This window comes from Orbicella franksi, chromosome 7, assembly GCF_964199315.1.
Source record: "Orbicella franksi chromosome 7, jaOrbFran1.1, whole genome shotgun sequence".
Lineage (NCBI taxonomy): Eukaryota > Metazoa > Cnidaria > Anthozoa > Scleractinia > Merulinidae > Orbicella > Orbicella franksi.
In genome coordinates, this window is record NC_138151.1 from 21,881,818 (window position 1) to 21,898,365 (window position 16,548).

Here is a 16,548-nt window from a genome sequence, read left to right on the forward strand (position 1 = left end):
CATTGCATCTTGCACAACACAACACCGATGACCAAACTGCCTCACATGTAAAGACACCCACCGCAGCGACGTCAGAGCCTCTGCTGATGACATTTTTCACTTAACGATCTTCTTCGCAAAGCGATTTTGAAAAGATTGTAATTGTTTCATCTGTGTTGTAAGACCAGGCTGGTCACCCCAGACAATATCTGCATAATCTAGGTGTGGTAGGACAAGGCCATTAAAATATGATGTGAGACTTTTCTGATCCAGCATATGATAGATTTGATTGAAGACTGACAGGCGATGTCCTAATTTTTGTAAGAGGCTATTGACGTGCATCTTCCATTTCCATTTCTCATCTAATAATACGCCTAGATACTTAAAAGATGAAACACAATTTATTTGCCCTTCATCAGTAGAAAACTGAAAGTCATTAAATGGGGACAACATTGTCTTGCTACCCAAAAGCATCAATTTAGTCTTCTTCACATTAAGCGTTAATTTGTTGTTGGTGTACCAGTCGGAGATTAGGGTGAAGTTGTGTCGAAGGACATCATTAACCTCTTGCGGTGTCGATGCAGCAACTATTAAAACAGCATCATCCGCATACAATATGAGTTCACTCTTCATTACAGCAGCTGACAAGCTGTTCATGTAAACATTAAATAGAGGTGGGCCTAGGATACTTCCTTGTGGTACACCCAGGTCAATAGGGCGAGTCTCTGATACCTCCCCGTTTATACACACGCATTGCTGTCTGTCTGCAAGATACGATTTAAACTATCTCAGACTCCTTGCTGCTAGCCCTATGTGTTCAAGCTTTCTGTTTCCCATGCGTGAATGTGGCCCTCCGCCTCGGCTGCGGCCTCCGCCTCTTCTCAGATCTGCAAAATCAGTAAAATTACTAATAATAATTATTAAAATTATTAATTATTAATAATTTTAACCTAGCATAGTGAGATCTCTATCCTTAGAAAATAATGTAGACATGCAAGGTGTGTAAGAGTTATGTTTTGTGAAGTACAAGCCTCTGAAAGTAGGACCACTTAGTGGACTTTTAACTGTTATGATTAAGTCAATCCAACAGGTTTGATTGGTTACGATGTACAGCAAAACAGATTTAAATTTTATTAATTACAAAAACAAACCATTGCATGAGTTGTCTGAAAGTCTAATCAAATCAATTTGTGGTTTAACTTGCTGCCATGTGGAGATTTATGTAATATTTGAAGAGTTTTCATACCACAAACCCTTTAGAAAATCTGTGTTAAAAAGTTCCATTCTAATTATATTGCCATTCATAGAAGATATTAAAATGCCACTGGGAACACAGTGACACCAACCATTTTGGACATGTTGCTTTGATGTGAGCTTGTTGTTTACTTGGGAAAAAGTTAATACTGATTTGCCAGTTTAAGAATTGATTCCTTGTGTCCAGAAAACAAAAGAGTTGGGTTAGGATTTGCCACAAAAAATTATAAAAATCTTCTTTCATCACTTGGCAACAAAATTAAATTTCAAACATTTGCAGTGTTTACATTTTTACTGGTAATTTCTTTAATTTTGACAGAGAAAACCACTTCAAATTATTCAAAGAAATGTTTCAATAAAAAGACTATTATAAACTGCACTTAACTTGGTTCAGATGTATCTTACATTCCCAATAGAAAATTTCCATGTAACGTGAAAAACAACGCCTTTATCACACGGAAGTATATTATGCTAAAGACTTTGATTCCTCAGCTGATCATCAAAGTCAAAATTCTTTTGAAACCCATCCACAAAGTCCTGGACTTAACCACTGTAAACAAGGCATCACAAATGTTGGAATAATTTATTAGGTCAAATATAAATACAGGAAGACCTGTTCCTGTTTGAGAAAGGACAAAGATTGATGTTCTCAAATTGTGATGAAAGCATTAATATGTCAAGTCTTATTCTGACCGTGTCTCCACATACAAGTACAACATGTTAATGTAATGACCAGTAAGCAAACAACAAGCAATTCAGGATGGCATTAGAAACATATCTGTGACCTGATTTGGGAAAACGTACCCTAACGGATATCCGTTTAACGGTTTGAAAGCGTTTTCTACCCGTTTAGTATCCGTTAAAACGGTTTCCAAAAGCGTTTAAACGGTTTCTAGAAGCGTTTAATCCGTTTTTTGATCCGTTTCATAAAATTGGCAAAACGTTTTTAAAAGACCATTATCCGTTTAAACGGAAGGACAATCCGTTTAAACGGGGGGGGGCAATCCATTTAAATGGAAGAACTATCCGTTTAACAGCAAACTTCTTCCGTTTTATAGAAAGTCTTAGTCCGTTTTATAGAACGGCTCGGTCCGTTTTATAATAAGCCGTCCCAGTTTACATTGTCAGAACCAATCCCTCTGTCTTTCCTTTTGCCGTAACCATTGAGCCATAGTTTAGGAAACAACGTACAGCAGTTGCAAATGCCACGAAACAATGTCAACAAACAGCGGCAGAAGTTATAATATTTATTACGCTGGATCGTTCGAACACTTCGTTTCACTTCGAACATTTCGTTTGTTGTTTACTTAATATTATTACTTTGCTGTCTTTTATGTACCTTTCAGATAATTGTAAGACTAAAACAAAGAGTGAATCTTTTTCAAAGTTGAAGGTTTCGCTTTCTATGCCTATCTTATCGCAGTCACTTTATTCCTGGTTTATTTATTTTATCAATCAATTCGGCAAGCAAAACACACTTCAAATTTGCATACTGTAATTTCACTTTTTCCTAGAAAATCGCTTCTAGGAAAAAAGCTTCCAGTTTTGTTTATCATTGTTCTGAGCATCAACAGAAACACATGGTTATTGCTCGCAGACAATACTATCAGCTCTCATTTGAATATTCCATCCAGCGTGACTTGTAGCACAACAAGAATTTGTAATCACTGTGATTCGCTTCACTGAATTGAATACATCACAGCTATTTTAGCTTACCTTGATGTATTGAGTAAAGATCTCATTTCTAAAAGCTCCCCGCAATCTCTTGTTTGGTGTTGAAACTCTTTAAAAAGCAGAATAAACTCTGATTGTTGACATAACGCAATTTTGTTGCGATCATCTGCTGGCACGCGCGCGAACTTCTGTTTGGTTAGTGACCAATTAGAAGCCGTGATTTGATCATCGATGACGCGTTGGGTTTATTTTCAGTCTGGTCGGTATTAGGCTCGATTTAAGTGTCCATGTAAAACTAAAGGGAACCTATACTAACATAATAAGGATGTGTATGGGAGTTAAAAGTTTTAAAAGAGATGAGTATAAAATATTGCCAGGAAAAAACGTATAACCTCTAGCTCTCTCTGGTGGAATATTTTGTTTTATTTCCGTGGCAACCAACGACCAATCATCGCACACACTATTAACGGAAACCGCTGATCATGGACACAGCAGCTAATATGGCGTGTTACATGGCGACATGAAAATTATTGCTGTCTTCGCCTTCTTCGCGGTCTCCGCAGGCTTATTCTCTTTGGACACAGACCAAACGGAAACATTGAGGGAATCTAAACCACTTTTTTATAAGCGATGTATCCTTTATTGAAGCGAAGTTTTGCCTTCGAACCAGCCATTTGTTCGATCACTGTACTGGCTCAGCTGGACTGGCGATGTGATTACATAATTTCTCAGGCGATCAAAAATAAAGAAGGAAGGTATATTTTAATGGCATTTGTTCTGTTGACTCGAAATCAATTTCTTCTAATCTTGACTTGGACTCGCTAACTGTAAGGATAAAGCAGACGGCGCGGTAAGACAATTTTCATGTGGCGATTTGCAATGAACGGAGCAAAATAATCTTGTCATGTCCACGACATTAATACGCACTTAGTGTAGAAATTATTTTACGTTTGAATGTTGTTCATTTCTACCGTTTCAAGAAAACGTTTGATTGAAGCGACCAACTGTTTAATTATGTCTCTGTCCGTTTAAACGTTTTGTTGACGTTTTTACGCATCCGTTCGAACGGTTTAGGAAACCGTTTTATGATTTGAGGAAATCGTTTAATTATTTTGCTCATCCGTTTAAACGGTTGCTCAAACCGTTTTAACGGTTTGAGCAACCGTTTAAACGCTTTTGATGGCCGTTTTCTATCCGTTTGTTTACCGTTTTTTCAGGCCGTTAAACGGATATCCGTTAGTGTATGTTTTCCCAAATCAGGTCACATCTGTTACGTAAACCAACCACATTAAACACTTTGTTTCGGATATAAAACATTTGGGAATAATCTAGACCAACAGTAGGAAAATTGCAAAGTAGTCAGCACATGGAAGGATACTCACACACCAACTTGTACATCATATCCTGAAGTAAAATGAAAACGAAAAGAACAAAAGCCCTCTGACAGGACATGTGATTTCTGGATGTGAATAACCACAATGGCACAAAAAAAATTGCAGACTTCAGATGGCTTTTTGCCAGCAGCTCTTTTTATGATCCTGTCAAGGAATCCTGACTTAGGTGAATATTTCAATTTCCTTTTTAATTGAAACAAGTATTAATAATGAAACAAACATTTACATCTAATTCCGAGTAGTGCGAGAAAATGATATAAACATCAATTTGAGAATGTGCATTTATTTGCTTGACGGACACTTTCAAGGCACTTAACAATGGTATTTCCAATCAAAGCCTGTTGGAAACTGCTCAAAATCCTGCAAGATTTTTCCAGAAAAATACTTTGGCACATTCAGTGAAAGCTGTGCCTGGTTATATGAGAAAGAAAGGTAGTGTAAAATCTGAAAAAAAACATTACGGCCACTCACCTGGTTATTCAAACAATGTCGGCATGTCTTAATAACCGCCGATTAGCTGAGGACTTTTTTAAAGGATGCTTGTGCAGAACAGTGACCGCTGACCTACTGTGGGGATTGAAAGTGCTAAAAAGAGCGAAATAGGGCGCCCATTGAACAGTAGTTTGAACTTTGTCACCACAAGTTGCTGCTTTGTGCTTAGCCAATTTATTAGTATATTTGCAGTTTTATTAACAAGGACTTACAAAGAAAGATTGGGTTCTTGAGTAACAGCATGAAATTAATGGATTGCAGTTGTTTGCTGACCACCATGACGATGTTTTCTGGCATGATTCTTTAACCTCCTGAGAATGAACAGATCTTTCCGCATCAAGGTTCTTGACATGTAAATTCTGCCGCATCCTTGGGCTACTCCACCTGTTTTGTGCACTGGTTTCTGTTTTGGATTTGGGTACACTGGAAGGATCTCTAGATTCGTTTCCTTTAAAATTTGGAGATGCTCTGTAAACTTTGCTTTGAGAACGTCAACCTTTTTCCAGTACTTGGATTCCTGAAACTTCTTGTCCTCTTGACTTTCAGATTTCCTCTTTGAATTCTCTTCTGGCTCATCATCGTCATCATCTGCAACGTCTTCTTCTCCTGAGTCACTGTCACCGGCATCGCCAGCGAGATACCTGGAAATCAGTGGAAGTGAATGACAAAAGCTCACCAGTCACTCCAAAACTAGATTCTTCTCTTAAGTTTAATGATTCTTTTAACATTTAGCTATAAAGAATTGCGAAAAAAAACTCATCTTAAAGGAGTAGGTCACTCCAAAAAACCGTGTATTTTTTCCATCACCAATAAAAAGTTCACATTGAGTTGAGTTACTCACCGTTGTTTTAGCTCCTGAAGTGGTTGTGATCCCAATGAAAAAGAAGTGAAAAGTTCAACACTGGGAGCCGCCATTTTGAAAGGATCTTGAAGGCCAGGCCACATATCTGTGACATCATTCCGTCTGAATTGGCGCAAAACTCAAAGGCTAAAGGTCTTCTTTTCTGCTCTAAATTCAGTTGTGAGCTAAAAAATTCGGCCCGGGCTTTAAAACGAGAACCGAAAAGGATAGGGAAAGAGGAAGGACTTTCCTTAACTTGCCTAAAAAGAACAAAAAATTGCCAAAGAAGTGGTTCGAAAAGCTATGTAGATGGTAGATTTCAGTGACATATTCTAAAACAGGTAAACAAACTTTTTTAACATAATTATGTCATCCAATGCCCTAGGATCAAATCTCTACTTTACAGAAATAAAATAATTAAGTCTGTTTTATAGTCAAATGCCTGGTAAACCAGCAAAGAAGTAGCTGATTTCAAATGGAATGTAAAATCAAGGATTGAATAATAGCCGTTCACTAGACATGGTACTTTAATAGTCTGCAATGTTCATATCTGGAGTTGGCATGTACAAATGGTTACATAGTTACCATAACTTGCAGGTACCCTTGCTTCCCTTACTGTTGCCTCACCTTCTTTACACTTCTGATAAGTAACAGACAGCCGTGGTTGTCCTAGACTATCTTGTTTTGCTTCCCATCTTAGGTTGTAATTGAAGTGTAATGCAGCTAATATTGACCTTGAAATATAATGTAGAGATCATTGACTTACACATTATATCATGCATGTAATGATGTGGGAATCATGGTTCATCACATCAATATACGTTCACCCTCAATGTGGAAACCAAGTTCTTAGCATTTTCAATTCTTTAATAGGCATTATTGACCCTGTTACACCGTCTGCTGACCTCCAAGTCCTAAGCAAATGAAAAAACTGTTTACCTGCAAAGCATACCCAAGTAGGAAAAGGGCAGCATTTTTGGTGCAAAATGGTTGACCACTGAGTGGTAACCCTCAAGACAACTTGTTTGTTCCACTGATGATGCTTTCTCTATTGCTTTTGTGAGAGTGCTCTTATTAACGACTAAACACAACTTTTTGTAGGCTTATGAAACTGCAAGCAATACAGTAGATTGAAACTTGATTAGAAAGTTATGTTACACCAGTGTCAAAAGACAGATACAGTTATATGTGTAGTTGTTGCAGTATCATGCAATTTACTTGAACATTTTTGCTAAATTTATGTACCTTTGGACATCCACAATTTCGGAGTGATAATATTTCCATGGGCACAAGCATTGAACAACCTATTTGGAAGGTCCTTGTGCTTGTTAGTAACATGACTAAGGAAGGCTTGAAATTTGGCGAGCTTAACTAGCCCAAGGCTTTCTTGGGTTGATGTTACTGCCCAGTAAAAGTGTTGCACACATGCTTTTCTCCACCGTCCAATGATTTCACAGTTCTTCTCCTTGCTCAGTTTGGTTAGAATTTTTTGGATTTCTACAGAAAGATACAAACCATCGATAGCAATCAGATTATTCAAAGTGCAACTTACATGTTTAAACCAAGCTGATTCCATTCGATGTGAGAAGCCACTGACTCTTGTAATCAGAGTCATTTACTGATTTAGTTGTTTATTTATCCCAGCAATTATACTTTTTGAATGATGTATGTCACTGTTTACATACTTTTCCCAAAGTGCCAGAGATGAAAGAAGTGATTAACAACTGGCTTTCCTAGTTCGTTGCATTTCTTGCTACACCCCTCTCGTCCATTTAGCAATAGAGATATGTCTATCAGATATAAATCATGCCAGTGGTCAACAGATAGGTGAATGGTTCCTTGAAGGCCATGAACTCAATTCCTGAACTGCCTCCTGCCTGGTTAGCCTAGAAAGTAATGTAAGGTACAGGTTTCATTATTGAACCTCAACGTATATGTGTCTATGTTTGTGTCATGTATTTTCCACTAAGCAGGTTTCTTTGTACATGTGTTCATGATAAGCAAGGCAATGGCAGATCCAGGGAGGGTTCTGTGCCCCACCTTCAACTGCATTTCCAAAACGTATGCCTTTCAGGTAGTTTTTAATCCAGGCCACCACCTTATTCAATCCTAGGCCCCTTTCTTTTATGGATCTGCCACTCTAATGTGTGATTACATATTTAATTTGATTTTCACAAAAAAAGAGATCCTCTCAGCCTTGATACTATTCATTAGTAATTGGACCACTTGATTACTTGAGGAATCATACTCGCCTTGTTATAATTACTATTGCTTATCAAAAGTAGTCACTAATAATATTTTAAGTTACAGTATTTGAATTACATTCTAATGGAGATTAACCAAAGTTATATCACTTACCTGTACAAGAACAATTTGAATGATAAGGCTCACTGTACAGCGGAAGATTGTATAAGTTCCATACTTCGCAGAATGGCCCATGCTATCATGGTGCCCATCTCCAGCTAACACAACCTCTTTTCCTTTCAAAGTGTCCAAATTTTTTTTCTGGTATTTACGCCAGAATTATATCACCGTTGGGATGAGGAGGTGTCTCTGGTGGTAATAATAAGTGGGTTCATTATATACCAGAACTCCCATGTGGCAAAACACCAATAGTACCTTCTTTAAAGAGGCACCCACACAAAGAACTGCAAAACTGAGTAGGAGATTACCAGCTAGGAACTTCCCAAGAAAGAAAGGCTCACTTTTCCATGTAAAGATCTCTTTACATTTGCTACATTTTGTTTCAATTGTCAGCAAGGTTCCAGTTTGTGAGGACATGACTTCAGGGTTGGGAGTGAAGCATATATGACAGCCTTGGAGAAGGAGTAAGAGTTTGGAAAGAAAGACAAATCCTTTAGGCTCCTCTCGTTCATCCTTCTCTGCAATGCGCACCCTATTATAAAAAAAGAATTAATAAGTACTAGTAAATTTATTACTGGTATATTTCCAATATCTATCATGACACTCAAGCCCTTGAGTAGCCCACAGACTGGAGTTGATTTTATTAAACTTAATTGCATTGGAAACCCTTGTTTTGTCTGTTAAAGTTTAACATCTTCAATTGTTCCTCATACAGGATTACTACTCTGTTGATTTTTTCCTCAGTGCTTATGTATTACTATTATACTTATTAATGAGCTACACCAAGAAAACCTAAGGATTGCCCTCATTTGGTCTTCCCCAGTGGATAATCCTGACATCAATTTCAGTATGATAGCAGACTAGAGTAATACCCAAGATTTGATGTTTGTTTCTTGTCATCACAATCATCTCCTAATTTTATGTAGGCTTTATCAACATCTTCAGGGGTCCAGGTAGGATCCTCATCATAGATTGGGGCACCTTGATCACTTTCCTCTGTGTCTTTGTAATCATCCAAAGGATCAGATTCCTCTTTAATGGGCATGGGTTCATCAACTTCACTCTCTGTGGGAGTACCTTAAACAAGGAATACATGCAGTGTCAGTCCTTAAAAATACAAAGTAACATTTTAGGTGGGAATAAGTTAAAAAATGGTCATAGATAACACCAACCTTACTCTACAAGTGAAAAATGTAAAGAATGTTATAAAGGAAATGACACGAGCAAATCAATCTCAAGTTACGTAAAATTTGTAATAAAATTTTAAAAAGTATGGGAGCTTACCAAAATGTGTGGGAGTGAAGTCCTGTTGATCCTGTTCAGTTTGATTCTGAAAAGTTTCAACCCACTGTTTCTGGTTATGTGCCATCCTTCTCTTTAGCCTGGTAACTTTGGCTTTTAGTAATTTGACTTCCGCCTTCAGATCTTTGTTTTCTTTCTGCAAATTATCACACGTCTTGCAGTCTTCCGGAGTTTGGTCGCACTGATCAGTCTAATGAAAAAAATTGATACAGGTTTAATTTATTTCTCTTTGTACTTATAGTTTTTTTTCATGGCTACTTAATACCTGCATATTTTGGTATTGTGTAGTTCCATAAAATATCCATACCTCCCCCACAAACGGGATTTTCTCTAACACCTCCCCACCCCTCTGGAAATTCTGGGTAAGCTTCATACATTTCTTTAAATTTTTTGGTCTCATAGAACCCCCCACCCCTGAGGAAACTCCAGTCCCTTCTGTTGGGGGAGTGTGGATATTTTCTAGAACCACACATTGCGCCAGGGGAGAAACTAACAATCTTAATAGAGATAACCTTATCTTTGTCAGGCAATTTATTCTTCTAAAAATAATGTTTGTAGGACAAAAACAAATTCTTACTGTTTGGTTCAATGGAGTTGATTCATGCTCTGCAGATGATAAGGTTGTTAGAGGTGTTGAAGTTGAAGGACCAGCCTGCAAATAAAAAAAATTAAACTTTGCAAAAATCTAGTTGGTTTACAATTACAATTTATTAGTATTGATAGGTAAGTTGGTTCAAATTCCGGTTCTCTATCTTCAACTGATGGATCATCATTTTTATTTTGATCTGGAGCGTCATCAGCGAGGAATTGGTCAACCTGAAAAAGGGGAAAATTGAAAATAAAAGAACAAGGAAACTTACGAAGCCTTTTTTTCTAAGAATACGTTTCCTCTTACCATTGGTGATGCCAGCTCTTCTTGTTCCAGCAGTGTCAACTGAAGATGAGGTTGTTACAGCGACTCATCAGTAAGCAGTTTGTCCACCTGAGGAACAAAATAAGGGTACAGAGTGACTGAGGTGAAAAAAGAAAAAAACATAGATGTACACTTTACCTGCATTAATTCAGGCTCAGTCTGTACACCTGTGCTGGATGCAAGTGTTTCCAATTGTACCAGGGTCAAAGCAGTGCTGTGATCACTATGTCTATCGTGTTCTTCATGAATTTCTTTCAAAATCTGCAAAATCAAATATATAGCATTGGTCGGCAAAACACAGAAATCGCACGTAAGCGACAAGAATCCAAGGAATGCAAGGTGCGAGCAACTCTCTGAACTATAAAACGCACAATTATCTAGCCCTGTGGCAAAGCAAACAAAGGTATACTAAGATTTGTAAGATTTCCTAGCTAAAACAAGTTGCAATTAGTGCACAGGGAATATAACCTGAACACAGTGAAGAAATAAAATAATAGCAGCACTCCAGCTGATAAATCTGTACTGTATACTTTTCACGCAAGTCATTGGAAGCTCTATTACGCAACTCTTTATACATCTGTATGCTAACAGCCACTTGAAGGTTAATATTGAATCCAGAAACAAACATGGATGCACTCTTCTATCAAGAAATTATTATACAAACTACTAGTCTATCATCAACGTATACTTTTAATATCACAAGGATCTACATTTATCAAAAGAAGCATGCAAACTATATAGACAATATCTTTTGTTATGTTGTTTTTACTGCATTTACAGTAACATTTTACAACACTTTGCATCATCTTAAAGCTGGCAGTCAACAAAAGAATCTACATTCTGTATGCAAATTGATTATTCTTATTCAACGTGACATTTCTTTGCAGTCATGACAAAACATATTCAGAACTTCAGTGGAATAGACACCATTGACAAGGCAGGATAAAACAGAGACAGGCCTGCACGGACTCCCAATGTGATTTTGTGGCTGCGTCGTATTATCAAAAGCCTTCAGATTATAGTTTTGCTCTTACAAGCATGTCTTTTAGAGATTTACCTCTTTTGTAAGATATGATCAGAGAAAATTGTTTTCAGCAGAGGCTGATTTTCTATGGAATTTCAGTTTTCCATCATGATTTCGTTAACTTTCTTTACTGCAGGGTGGTATGTAGTGACAAAAAGCAATAGTCTCTGCTGTTTTTTTTTGTTTTTGCGGTTTAAGAGCCGATTTTCTTGAGTCAAAGATGACCTCTGACAGGGACCTCTCTATATATTTTCTCGTTTTGCTTCGAGGCGTCATTTGAAGTTTGCAAGGCACTCTTCAAATGTTGTTTTTGAAGAGTTTGTTCTAAGCAGTCTTATTGCTTCACGTTTGATAAAGCCTCTTCTTATCCCCGGGGGGTGGCAAGAGGTAAAATGGGTATATTGAAAGGTTTCGGTTGGCTTGTAGTGAGTTTTGATGTCCAGGATGGATTTTTCTATGAAATGGGATCATTTTGACATTTTAGCGTCCAGCAAAACTGACGTTAATTGCAAAATTAGAGACTCATTCAAGAGCTTAAGCCTTCCCTTAATGCCAATGTCAGTAGTGAGAAGTTTGTGCTTTGTTAGCTGTTACTCCTCCTGATGTCTAGACAGGTTAACGTACTCCTGCACATCATTTTTCTTAGTTTCAGTTCCAGACCCCTCATTTTTACGATATACGTAGTTTTCAAAAAATTGTAATGGTCACTTTTCAAAATGTTTGCAGACTAGCATACGAAATGTCAAGTTCTGTATTGAAATGCGTTGGAATACAATGTTTATCACCGCTGTTTGAGCAATGGTCAATATTGTATGCTATTGAAAGCTGTCAACACTGCCATAAAATATTTTGTTTCCCATTTCCTCCTTCTATCTTCCAACCGAAAGGTTTTTAGAAAACGTTAAAAAAAAACATTTTGGATATATTGCCTTAACTGCAATTTTGTGGGTGTTCTCAATTAATACATTTCACATACCTCTTGAGGTAACTCACATCAAAATTAGGCTAAATCAGAACTAGTTAGCGCTCATAACAAGAATGGTATTATTGAATAAAATACAAGGGCTCAACTAATGTGATAAAGAGAGAATAAGAACCAATTGATCAATAATGGTAATCTTTATAGCAGAGTTCTGACAGCCTGACGGACTGTCAAGCGGAGCCCCATACCCATATAGGAAAGTAAAGAAAACCCAAGAATTGATTTTCTCGTGGTTACCATGGCTAGCAGTATTGCTTGTGGGCCTGTATGCATGAAAATGACGATAACAGAGTTGTGCAAAATGGCGGCCACACTCCAGCTAATAAGTTGAGAGAGACATGCAGCCTTGGTTTATAGCGTCCTACTTTGATATTGGACATGTTACAGTCAACTGACACCTGGCAAAACATGGTATCAGCTGACAAGTATCATGTGACCATATCGTGGGCTAGAGTTTTGAGCTCATCAAGGTCATGGGTTTTATTTTTTTAAATTGATCGCTGACAAAGTGCAGGTTTTCGATTGAATTGCGGGCTTTTGTCAGGTTAACTTGTAATCAGGGTCGGATTGTTTGGGAGGCGGTTAAAGCTAACCCAGGATTATAAAATTTAACTGAAGTATAATGTTTTTGCATGCAAATGTTTCCTTGCATATGGCCACTTCGCCCAGTACGAGCGGCAGTCAAAACTGAGCTGTCCTACCGAAACGACATGATATTATAGCCATTTTCTTTGCAGACAAAAAATTTTTTACATTTTTCACTTTTTCACTTTTACCATCTGATATGGTTTTTAGAATTGTGAACCCCTTTATGTGAATATTTAATGCCATATCCAGTGAGAAAGGGTCCCTGATTTCTATGCCTTTCCTGTTAACTTAGTACATTGACATCAGGACAATAAAGTTTTTTCCAATTGCCCTATCCTGATTGGCCGATTTAAATTTCAGGGGTGCCAGCCGTATGCAATGTTTTCACTGCTTTTGTTTTGTGTATTTTGAGGACGTGGAGGTTATTCAAACTCAAAATGGAAGGCCAAACAATATAAACAGAAAACCTCAGCGTAAAGTTACAAAACTCAAATCAAAATTCTCTCTTATCCTGGGCTAGCTTAATCGGGCTTTGAAAAACCAGGCCCAGGAGCTCCGCTTTTAGGCTTGGCTAAATCTATATATTAGATTTGACATTATATAGAGCTAACATGTTTGGTATTATCCTCCTTCAGGTGACTCATAACACCCTACAGATATAATGGCCATCTAACTGTCTGCATCAATTAAGGTTCAGCCACGGTCCTTCACGTCGCCAGAAAATAGAGAGGGCAATATCCCTTCTCAAAAAGCAATGGAGAAAGCTTTTATTTCTGGATCATCTTGATCTTGAACTGGATGTTAACATTATAATTGTTGCTTGTGGTTTGCACAATTTCTGTCTACTTAACGATGATTTTGATGATGGCTACTTCCTTCATGGGGACAATGAGGATAATGATACCGAGCAGCAATACCCAGATGCTAGAGCTGAACAGAAAAGAGCCCATCTAATGAACATTGTCTGTGGTTTGGCCCCATAACTTTAAATATAGATGACGGAGAACAAATTTTCCCATCAACATAATAACTTTAATATATCTGATTTAATCATTTTCTGTTACTTTTAAAATGTTTAACTTTTCCCATTTTCAAAAAGCTTTGCATCTTCTAGGAAAATATGGAAAAGCAGTATTGTACAATTCAAGAGATAGCAATATCACCTGTGTTTGTTGCAAAACATTGAACATTCATATTTCGGTAAATAAATATCAATAAATACAGTATTGTGCAAAAGTAATGAGAGCATAATTTGATGAAATTCGCGAATTTCGGGGCTTTTCTATGAAAAATGGCAAAGTTTTGTTCACCTCGAAAGTTTGAAGAAAATTCAACGAATTTTCCCGCTGCCCATTGTTTTAGTCGACACAAATTTGCGAGCAGTAATTCGTGTCTACTGATAATTTGGTCCGATTTTTTGAGCGAAAATTCGCTCTCCTCGAATTTTCCTTTGAACTTTCTAGCAGAAATTTGCTCTGTTCCTTAAGTTTCCCATCGATTCCCAGTAGTAAGATGAGTTAAGCCAGAGCAAAACAAGAATGTGCTCGATAAAAATGTTAATATCATCGTGATTGATAGTAATATCTCAAAGCCTTTTCTCACAAACTTACCTTGCTTATGTCCAGAGAAAGCTGATATAACTTTGTTTGTTACAGTCTTAAAGCTCGCAAGCTCAAATGGTCTGTTTGCCAACCTGCTTTCATTGAACAAGAAATGTTACTCGCGAAAGTACTCACAGTGCAGCCACAATGAACCCAGGCTCTGTGTGACCTTGCGATATTACCGTCGAAGGTTCAAAGCTATTATTGAACTATTCAGGCCAGTCTTACAGATCGGTTTAACTCGGCTTAAGACTTTTCAACTCGTAGTTTTAGTAACATTCAAGCTGTATTGATTGTTATAAATCAGTTACGCTTCCTCCCCCCGTTACAAAAAAGAAATCTTAGCGGGAGGGGTAGTGTAGCAGAGAACTGTCATTGTAAATAATGAGGTGCTCTTGCATGGAAAATAATTCTAGGTGAGGTATTGAAATAAATAACAACACACACAAGTGAAGGTAAGCTTTTATTTAGATGTTGGCAAATTGACCAGTAGGACGTTGGCGAAGCGATTTAGGACATTGGCAAATCCACGTAAGACGTTGGCAAATGAAATGTTGGTGAAACAACTCATTGGCGAAACAACCGGATGTCTTTCCCTTTTGCACTTGCGATCCGAACATCTCTTCACTTTTCCTTCCCTACTCCCGTTTCTTTGCACTTCCAACATACTCAAGCAGGGTCGCATGTCTCATCTCTTATTTATGAGTGTGAAATAAAAAGGGATTGTCGCGAATAATATACTATTCATCATGGCAGGCGGACAGGAACATGCGAATGTGATAACAGCTGAGGGGACTGAGCACGTGGAGACCTGGCACTAGATAATCAACATGTCTGCTTGTCCATCGATCACTGAATTTGATGTCACTTTGGATGAATTTTGAGGTGAAGTAGGCCTTCAAAAAGACCTTGTTAAGAATTTTACTTTCGTCCAAGTTTACCCGGACTAATGGTCTGACTTTTGTACCTGCCTTGCTGGCACGGTGACGTGACAAAGCTTAAGTTAGCGAGTTTGTGTCACTGAAAACAATCAAAGGATTCAAATTCTCTACATTCTGTGCCATGAAAGACATATTAACACATTAACAACAGTGAATTGTATAGGAGTAAAGCGTCAACTTGACCGCGATTGTTCACAAGAGGACAATACATCGTTGACTCGATACTGGTCAGCGCACTGCACTGCGATATTTTGCATACTGCAAGCGGAATTATCCCTCTGGTAAGGAATTGTTGTTCTGGTCTTGAAAATGCCATGAATTTTTGTCCTTTGTTTGAAAGAAATAATTAACAAATAAAGAAGCCCCGACTGTGCTCTGTTCTGTTGTAAAGCACGCAGGAAGCGGTAGAGCACGAAAGAAGTGTAGGGGAAAACACGAGACGTAGTCGAGTGTTTTTCCCTTCTTCTTGAGTGCTCTACCGCTTCCTAAGTGCTTTAGAACAGAACAGAGCACATTCGAGGCTTCTTTATTTGTTTTATGATAAAGAATCAGATAATTTCCCCACGCATTCGGCTGAATTTTCAAACCAAACTTTATTTTCCAAACGAGCAAAAGTGGTGTCAGCCATGCTTTGTTCTCTGATAAAGCACGCTAAAATAAGCCAATCACAATCCTTGTTAGAATTGTTCAAATAATTTGATTGGCTAACGAAGCGACAGCTGTCAATCACAAACTGGACTTCAGCTAAGCTTTCAGTTTTGAGAAGTTTGAGCGACTTTCGAGAGAAGAACGATGCCTTCAAACTTCGCTTTTAAGTTAATTTTTAAATACGGATCTCAAGGCAGGTAAAGGTTTGTAGTCCAGAGGAATCCGGCCATATTGTGCCCCATGAAAACGAGCACTTTTCCAGTGGAAATTACGAAACGCGGAGCTCAGAGCTTGTGGATGAAAATGCGAAATGCCGGGTTGAATTTGAAAGGAGCTACAGTTATTTACGGCTTGTAGCCACATGCAGCAAGATTGCCCGAACTAGCGTAAAAGTTAGAAAGACTTAACGGCTCCCACTGGTTCTACTTCGAGCACAGAAGAGAATATCACAGCAAGTTTTGCACTGACCACTCGTCGGTTTGCTTTGCTGAGATGACCGGAGAACGAGCGTTACTACACTGCATGTAAGTGTTGTTTGAGCAAATGAGCAT

General features: G+C 37.9%; 1 pseudogene across 1 annotated transcript; it reads right to left on the reverse strand.

Moving 5' to 3' along the window:
• Positions 1-118: 118 nt before the first annotated feature.
• Positions 119-16,081, reverse strand: LOC145492566 (uncharacterized; annotated as a pseudogene). Its single transcript, XR_014050021.1, has 3 exons — positions 7,993-16,081; positions 4,182-7,520; positions 119-2,018 (listed from the first exon to the last, which is right to left on the reverse strand). The product of XR_014050021.1 is annotated as an uncharacterized LOC145492566 (transcript).
• Positions 16,082-16,548: the final 467 nt, after the last annotated feature.